This window comes from Protopterus annectens, chromosome 3.part0, assembly GCF_019279795.1.
Source record: "Protopterus annectens isolate FY-2018-M chromosome 3.part0, PAN1.0, whole genome shotgun sequence".
In the NCBI taxonomy this organism is placed as follows: domain Eukaryota; kingdom Metazoa; phylum Chordata; order Ceratodontiformes; family Protopteridae; genus Protopterus; species Protopterus annectens.
In genome coordinates this window covers 1517782558-1517791337 of record NC_056731.1, presented here as the reverse complement: position 1 = coordinate 1517791337, position 8780 = coordinate 1517782558, and positions in this window count along the sequence as shown.

Here is an 8780-nt window from a genome sequence, read left to right as displayed (position 1 = left end):
GTATAAATGCAGAAACAACCCCAAGTTCTGCAATATTTTGCTGTCAAAATATGAAAACAAAGCATAGCAACAACAGGAAAGACAGGCTTCTGGTGTCTAACAGCACACATACACAGTATCCTTGAGAGAAATATTGAACGTTTCCTCAGAAACAATAAAAAATTGTCAAAGATAGAAGCCAAATAAATACTGCTACAAGCAGAAATTCCCACAGCAATTACTGTAAAGACTAACAAAAATAAAATATTAGACATTTTAAATAAACAAAAAATGGTAACCCGGTACGTGAAAATCCACTACCAATCATTAGCGGACCGGAGTTCCGGTGTGGCAACCCCTAACTGGGAAAAGCCGAAAGACACACACACACACAATGAATAATAAATCTAATAATAAAATGAGAGAAGGGGGTTCCCAAATGGGACTTGTCTGAGCAATAAGCCAGAAAAATTAGAACCGGAGCCTGCAAAGAGTCAGAGAACTTTCGTCTTCAGCAGAAAAAGACTGAACACTCACTTCCTGTGACAGCTAAAGGCTTCCCTCTCAGGATATGCTCACCAATCAGCTGACATGGGAAAAGACATGGCGGGGAGTCTGAGCTTTTAAAATATAGCCAGTACTCAGTTACCTTGGCAGATAACCCAAAATGCCACTAAGGCAGTGGAAATGATGAACATCCTATGTTTCTAAGAAAACTGTGAGATCAAGATGTAACCTGGGAATGGAATTTTGAAAATTATAGTAGTTCTGAAATAATGAAGAAACTACAGGTGTTCTCACATTAAAAGTACTATTATAATGTGAATAAACCAGAAGTGTCACAAAGTACAGTTGTGTACCTACCATAAATGTAGATGTTCGAGTGTATTCACTGTTGCAGTCATTACACTTGGGTTATCCTGCTGGCAGGCTACCTGCAGTCGGCCTGAATTCCAAAGTCCTGGTCTGGTGTCGGTTGCTGTCGCCTCTTCCCTGATGTCAGTGTGCCAGGGGTATAAAATATGCAGACAATGCCATTTTCTTCAGTTTTTCTTGCCCCAGATGTCAGGTGCCCCCAAAAAGGTAGGCTAAAAAACATTGCTTATAAAAGCATGCACTAAAATAAACAATATCTTCATCTACAAGCAAATACACCACATAGGTTGTAAAGGATACAGAAGTACAGATAAGTCCCAGCAAAGAAAGGGGGATGGTGAGTGGGTAACCTGGACTGCGACAGTGAATACACTCAAACATCTACATTTATGGTAGGTACATAACTGTACTATGTTCGTGTTTCACTGTTGCAGTCATTACACTTGGGTTGAATCCCAAAGCTGAGGTTGGGCATCTGGGTCTAAATAGAATTAGGAGAGGCTATAAGGCCCTGCTCTGGATTTAGAGTAAAGAAGTAAGTGGTAGTGCTTAGTAAATGTGTGCACTAAAGTCCAAGTTGTAGCCTCCAAAATATCCTTGGTTGGTACTCCTCTGAGGAAGGCTGCTGAGGTGGCTGCTGCCCTGGTAGAATGTGGTCTAATGCCCTTAGGCACTGACTTGCCATGTTGTGAATAGCAGAAACGAATGCAGTGTCCTATCCATTTTGAAATAGTCTGCTTTGAGATAGCCTTTCCTTGTGATCCTGCAGCATATGCCACTAAAAGTTGCTCAGTCTTTCTGAAAGCTTTAGTTTTGTCCAAGTAGAAGCGTAGCTGTCTGTGTATGTCCAAAGAATGCAGAAGTCTCTCCCCTTAATTCTGTGGGTTTGGGTAAAAAGTAGGCAAATTAATGGTTTGGTTAAGAGCCACACTGGACACTACCTTAGGCATAAATGTTGGGTTTGTCCTTAGAGAAACCCTGTCCAGATGGAAGATACTAAAAGGTTCCACAGTCATTAATGCCTGTAACTCTGAGACTCTTCTTGCTGAAGTTATTGCTAGTAGCAGAGCTGTTTTCCATGATAAGAATTTTATCTTAGCTGTATTGGCTGGCTCGAAAGGAGGCAGTGTGATTTTTTCCAAGACAAAACTGAGGTCCCATGCAGGTACTGGTGTTCTCCTTGGAGGTCTTATGTTTTTGTCCCCCTTGAGGAACTGCCTAAGCAATGCATGTAAAAAAATAGGTGGGTCTGTATTGTAATGAGCTGAAATGGCAGAGGCATGGATCTTAATTGATGAGAAGGATAGGCCTTTGCCCAGCATCTCAGTTAGATATTGTAAAATCTGAGGAATATTTGGAACAAGCGTGTCAATTCCTTGTGCCTGGTTCCAAGCACAAAATCTCTTCCATTTTTCTGCATAAGATTTTCTGGTGCTGGGCCTTCTGGCCTCCAAAATAACATCCATAACTGCTTTAGAGAAAGGTGTATTCTGAATGGTTACACTACCTGCCATGCAGCTAGATTTAGGGTTCTGAGTTGGCTGTGCAGGGTCTGATTGTTTTGTTGGGTCAGTAAATGAGGAATTTGAGGCAATGTCCAGGCTGGGCCTTGGGACAAGCTCCTTAGGATTGGGTACCTGTGTTTATGTGGCCAATCCGGGGCAATCAGTATCATTTGTGGCTTCTCTTGTCTGACCTTTAGGAGTACCTTGGGGAGGAGAGGCAGTGGAGGAAAGGCTTATACTGTAAGGTTGTTCAGCTGAATGACAAGGCATCCACTTTCCAAGCTTGTTTGTGATAAGTCCTTGTGCAGAATCTCTGAAGTTGGCAGCTGTGAGGGGAGGCAAAAAGATCTATGTCTGGGCATCCCCATTTTCTTGTTATCATGCTGAAGATTTGTGGATCTAGTTTCCACTCATGAGGATCCATGAGGTTTCTGCTTAGTTCGTCTGCCAGAGCATTTGTTTTTCCTGGCAGGAATTGTGCTTGCAGGTGTACTTGGTAGGTCAATGCTGTGTTCCACAAAATCATGGCTTGCCTGCAGAGGGGGTAGGAATGTGTGCCCCCCTGCTTGTTTACTTACCACATGACTGTGGTGTTGTCCATCTTTATCAGCAGCTGTCCTGGATGAAGTAGGTCCTTGAAGGCTGTCAGGGCATTTTGTACAGCTAGCATCTCTTTTTGATTGATGTGAAGATGCCTTTGGCTTGGGGGCCATGTGCCCTGAATACATTTTCCTGCCATGTGGGCCCCCCAGGCATAATCTGATGCATCTGTTGTTACTGTTTGCCTGGCTGTGGGTAAAGTGAATGGCTGTCCCTTGTTGTGGTGACAGGCCTGTGCCCACCATTGTAACACCTGTTGCAGGCAGGGAATGAGTGAAATTAATGATTCCAGGCTGTGGCAATGTTGAGTCCAAACACCTTTTAGATACCATTGTAGTTTCCTCATATGCAGTCTTGCATATGGAATTAGCAGAATGCAGGAGGCCATGTAACCCAGAGCCTGCAGAATTTTTCTTGCAGATAACTGGGTCTTTGATGCCATGCTTTCGAAGTAAGAAGTCAGTTGCCTTTGTTTGTCTGGCATGAGATAAGCCATCTGGGCAGTTGTATTTAAGCTTGCACCCAGGAATATTATCTCTTGAAAGGGTACTAGTTTTGATTTATTTTCATTTACTGTGTACCCTAGACAAATTAGTAATCTTTTTACAAATGCCAGATGCTTTAGTAGAATGTCTTTGGTCTCTGCTTGAATGAGGCAGTCGTCTAAGTAGGGATATATTTAAATTCCTCTTTGTCTGCAAAATGCAATTACTGGTGCCAGGCATTTTGTGAAGACCTGGGGCACAGTAGATAAGCCAAAGGGCAGTGCAGAGAAAATGTATTTAGAACAGACAGGTCCAGAATTGGTCTCCATTCTTTGTCCTTTCTTGGTACTAAGAAAAGTCGAGTAAAATCCTTGTCCCTGCTCTTGTAGTGGCACTGGCTGAATAGCCCTGATGTCCATGAGAGATGAAACTTGTTTTTGTGCCTCTGCCCATTGATTGTGTGGCAGGTCTGGCATACCTTTTGCCTTTGGAAGGGTGTGAAAGTGGAACCTGTAGCCCTGAGAGACTATATTTAAGACCCATTTGTCCTGGGTGATCATGTGCCAATTTTGTGAAAAAAGTGCTAGCTTTCCCCTAAGGGTGCTGCCAAAAGATAAATGCTTGGCATTGGCAGAGGGAAGTCATTGGGACTGTTTCCTATATGGCTGTGATTTGTCTTCTCCACTTTTGGAGGTAGCAGTACCCCATTGTTTGGGCCTGTATGAGCCCTGGGGCTGTTGTCTGCCTCTAGGGCATCTGTATCTGTCTCTTTGTGGCCTGTCTGACATGGGAAAGGACCAATTCTTAGAAGGCCCGTTCCTGCTAAATCTGGGTGGCTGTACCTGTAAGAAATCCTTCACTGTTTGCATAGATTTAGCTTTATCCTCCATTTTCTTCAACACCTCTTCTGTCTTAACACCAAACAAAGTATCATGCTGTAATGGAGCATCCAATAATTTTGCTTTAACATGATCAGGCAGAGTCTGTTCCTTTAACCAAGCATGCCTTCTAATAACAGAACCTGTTACAGCGGCCCTGCAAGAGGCCTCCAGTGAATCATAACCACATTGCAAAGTATGTTTTCCCACTTGTTCAGCTGCATGCAATAAATCCTGCAATTCCTTGTTCCCAGAACATTCAGTGTTTGTCAACATTTTCTGTTTTAACAGAGACATTAAGTATTGCTGATATTTAAGCATATGAAATTGACAATTTAAAGCCCTTACAGCCAAGGTAGCAGAAGTGTAAACTTTTTTCCCCCATCTGTCCAGTGCCCTAGAATCTCTATCTGAGGGTACAGGGTTTTTTGCAGTAGCAGTCTTGACCCCTTTGGGACACTGAGAAATAATTTTGGGTCAGCAGCAGGGTTTTTATATAAAAATTTATGAGAATCTGGAACCCTGTAGTATCTGTCTGGCTTAACAGGTGCAGGAGGTAAAGAGTCGGGAGACAGGACGGATTCTGAAAATACATCATCTACAATGTCTAGAACAGGTGGAATAGCAAGAGGTCTGTGCTGAGGTGGAAGAAGAAAGTCTCTGAGCCTTTTCTTAGAATCTGAATAATCTTGGCTCTCCCAGTGGAAATGCTCCCTCATGGTATGCAGGGTTTCCCCAAATGAGTAATCCTCAGAAGGAGAAGCTGAAGGAATAGATTCTTCAGCATCAGAATCCTCATAGGGAGGAATAGAGTATCCCTGTTCTGAAGAGGAGTCAGAGGAAATGGAAACCTGATCAGAGGAATCATATTCAGTATCTTGCCTAAGCCTCTTATCAGGAGGGGGATGGGAACCCCTGATCAAAGTAATTAGGTCTTCGGCCATTTTGAGCATCTGTTTTTTAGGCATGGAAGTCTGTCCTGGAGAATGCTGTACTTGTTTCCTTGTCTTTAAAACTGTTTTAGCCTTTGTCTTGGATGCTGAAGTTGGTTTGATATAAAGCTGTGTAGGTCTGAAAACACTCTCAGAATCCGATGCCTGCTCAGTGGCTCCAGACCCATCTGAGGGATTAGTTTCCGAAGGCCCAATACCTTGAGTATCCAGAGGCCTAGTAGTCTCCACGTGGGAGTTGGAGGTGGCCTGTGGCTCTGAGGTAGCGGGTGTCAGGGGCTGCAAAGGCGCCTCACTGAGAACTGGCGAACCAGCGACTGGCCTAGAAGAGACTTCGTCATCGGTTTTGGACCTCGGATGCCTGTCCTTTTCTTTTTCCTTGCGCTTTTTATGAATTCCGGTCGTCAGTTGTTCCGACGGCATTATACAGTTAAACCTTCGGCAAAAATAATGAAAAGCAAAATCGTACCGACGCTTAACAGTGCGTTGGTTAAATCTAGCACAAAACCGACAACTAGCAATGTCATGATCAGGGCCTAGGCAAGGAATATAGTAAGAATGAAAATCCTTATGAGGTATTTGCTTCCCACAAGAAATACAATTGTTAAGTTTTTCTGACATCGATCTGGGCAAGAAAAAAGTTTCCCCAACAGGGTACTCAGCTTTATAGAAGACTTCGGATCTGAAATTCAATTTCAAAAATCTCAGGAGTCGGCTGACCAGCACTTGCGAACTGCTTTTACTTCGGGCACCGCGCAGCAAGAAAGACTGAAGAAAATGGCGTCAGCTGCATCTTTTATACCCCTGGCACACTGAAGTCAGGGAAGAGGCAACAGCAACCGACGCCGGGCCAGGACTTTGGAATTCAGGCCGACTGCAGGTAGCCTGCCAGCAGGATAACCCAAGTGTAATGACTGCAACAGTGAAACACGATGAACATCTAGTCTTACTTCAAGAAAATGCAGACATGAAAACTGACATAGTCAAGAGTTGAAGAGACAGACTCATGAATTCTTGTCTTCATAGCAAATGCTGTCCCAAATGCAAGACCAGAAATCTGTTGTGAATACCACTCTTTACTTTTCCAGATATGGTACATCACTGAAGAAACCACAGAGATATATAGTCTGCTTTACAGTTAAACATGCTTCTAAAAACTAAAAAGTTTAATTTTTGAAAATGTGTTCATAAGTTGTGCAAAGTCTAATTGTAATGTAAATAGCTAACATGCCTATTGTACAGTGTTAATATTAACTTACAGTGATCACTAATATAACACATTATACCTCAGATATATACTTTGTCTTCAGAAGGGGGTGTTAGATATAGCTATATAAATTAAAAGCTAAGCATCTAGGTTCAGTAATATGCATGCAGTGCTGTATAGACCTCATGGATATTATACCATATCACATATCTCAAGTCTGCTACTTGATAAGCATCCCAACAACAGAATCATTTATTTATCTGGATTTTTAACTGTGGCAGATCACTTATCCACTTGTTTTTACAAACTCAGTCAGAGACATTGGTTAAATGAGTTGCTTAGAATCATACCGTAGGCAAAAGGAGGCTACATGAATCAAAACCCACCCAAAAGTCTGCAGAAGCACTGTCATCAAGGCCTGAACAGTGAATGTGCAAAACTTAATTCAAATGATCTAAAGGCTGAAGTTGCTGAACCACAAAATAAAAAAAAAATCTTAGTGACAAGACATGGGCTGTAGCAGAACACCTATCCTCATTCACCATCTGGGACTACCTCTATGGATCCCTTGGCAAAAATGGACTAAGACTATATCAGAAGTTCCTGTGATACCAACAAGTCTGTCAAAAGTAAACAAAATGGAATGTCTTCAGCAATTACTAATCACGTCCTATTTCAAAAACTAAAGGATCAGTTGACAGCAAACTGACTGACAGCTGATCAGTCAGTGAGAATGCTTTACAAGCATTAACCACTGAAAGGTGAAGTCATCAAAATGAGTAGGCCAAAATACCAATTTGATGTGATGACTTTCAACAAAAGTAAAAAAAAAAAAAAAAAAAAAAAACTAAAAATATACAGACTATTACACTCTCTGTTTTATTATTAACTCCGAGTCACATACGGTTGGGGGTAAATACAAGTCTATAAAGCAATTTCTTGCTTAAACCACTGCAAAATTTCCACTCCTTCCAATTTTCTGAAAATCTCTATAGAAGGAGGCCAAAAAGGATGTTCTTATCTAAAGCAGCATTTAAAAGCTTATGCTTTTTCATCTTCTGGTACAGACTAGAGTCTTAGCCATGAGTACTTTTTCAACATAGATTCAGTGGCAGCAGCCCTGGAAGAAGCATCTGCCCTATCACATGCACACTTTATATAAAGGCATGCAACTTTAGTGGTAGAAGAAATCATATTTTGCATTGTAGTTTTACTGTCACTGTCAAGAATATTAGACATAAGTTATTCATGTTAAAAATAGATACAAGTTACCTTATCATGTGTATCTGATTATGAACAGCATGGAAGGCTAAAGTTGCTGAGGTATATACTTTCCTGCATACTTACCCATATTTCTACTATATTTGTCACTTGGGAGAGCAATGGAAGATGAGAAAAACTTATAAGGTTTGTCAGAATCTGTGGAGAAAACTGCAAGGTCAGAAATTTGATTTTTGTGTAGGTACTTCTGTGTGTAAGGGACTTTGTAATACCAGTCAGACTTTTTTGGTGCAGGTGGTTGTGATTCAGGAGTTAGAGAAACTGAAAGGAAAGTGTATTCTATAGCTTTAAGAACAGAAGGGAGCGGAGAAGGCTTGGGGACTTCCATATAGTATGTAAGAGATCATAGCATCTCTTTTGGGATTCAAAGAACTGCTTATCTTCTGAAATGAAATGTTGCATCATTTTCCAAATGGTTTCTCTAAAGGACAACGCTTCTTGAACACAGCCAGAAGGTTAAGTCATTTTCAAGTTCAGATTAATATCTCAGAGGGGAATGAATCTGAGAAGGATAACCCAAAAGGTCAGATTCTGGTTAAGAGGAATAAGCTTGCTACGAAGATGTGGACCATTTTTTTTACAGAGGTAGAAGGAGTAGGTGCAAAAAAACTGATGGGGTTTAGGAGCCATAAGAAAGTTGAACAACACTGAAAAATCCTGCCATTCCTTTTGAGTATCCATGGAAACCAGTGGACTGGAGAAGATAGTTGTTTAGTTTTCTTCTTAGGGATTTCCAAGGAATCTGTATGAGAAGGGCACAACCCTGGACATTCCTCAATCAATGAACCATGGTTGTCTTCACTAAGATCTGAGGAACACTGTCTGAAATTACAAGCCTGGTTTCCCCGTTTGAGGCCTTATTGGCCATCTGACTGGTTGGGCAGGATATGCCTGTAGGCCGTTCCAGTAGCTGGGAAGTCCACAGGCTTCTCACCTGCCTCAATAGGTACATCCGACTCTGAACCACAAAAGGAAGCTGAAGTAGCGACATCTTCCTTCTGTTACTTAGCTTTTTTGCA